A 536-nucleotide genomic window follows, 5' to 3' on the forward strand; every position below is an offset into this window, starting at 1 on the left:
ATAAGTCTCTTTTTCGTGATGAATTTGTCGTATAATCTTTGCGCGTCAAAATTGATAAAATTTATTCTATTGAAAACTCCATACCTTAAAGTATTTCAGGAATTGGAAGCCATTGAATTCGAAATTTGGAAGTTTGTAGTTGTCTAAGGCAGTTTTTAGGCCTTTAATAACACCTCTCGGCAGTTATTTTTAAGCGCAATCCCACCAAAGTCTACCAAATACATGTTGAACTGCACGAACTGCTCTCGGCGTTGTCGGCGCTCCCGATGGCACTGTTGGTGCCATGGCCTGTGTAGATAGGCGCCGTCAGCGCCAGAGACCAAAATTGCGTCTCTTATGTTTTTTGTTCAATTCGATTCCAAATTTTTTCTCCAATACCAATACTTGTTTTATGTTATGATATATAAAATTGTGTAGGATTCAAAAATATTATTATTTCCTAAAAACACATAGTAAACAAAATATTAATCTGTAAATATATATAGATTTATATATGGGTTGCCTCCCACAAAGCGCTTGGTTTAACGTCATCAGCC

Source organism: Phalaenopsis equestris, unplaced genomic scaffold (genome assembly GCF_001263595.1).
Source record: "Phalaenopsis equestris unplaced genomic scaffold, ASM126359v1 Scaffold000046, whole genome shotgun sequence".
Classification (NCBI taxonomy): domain Eukaryota; kingdom Viridiplantae; phylum Streptophyta; class Magnoliopsida; order Asparagales; family Orchidaceae; genus Phalaenopsis; species Phalaenopsis equestris.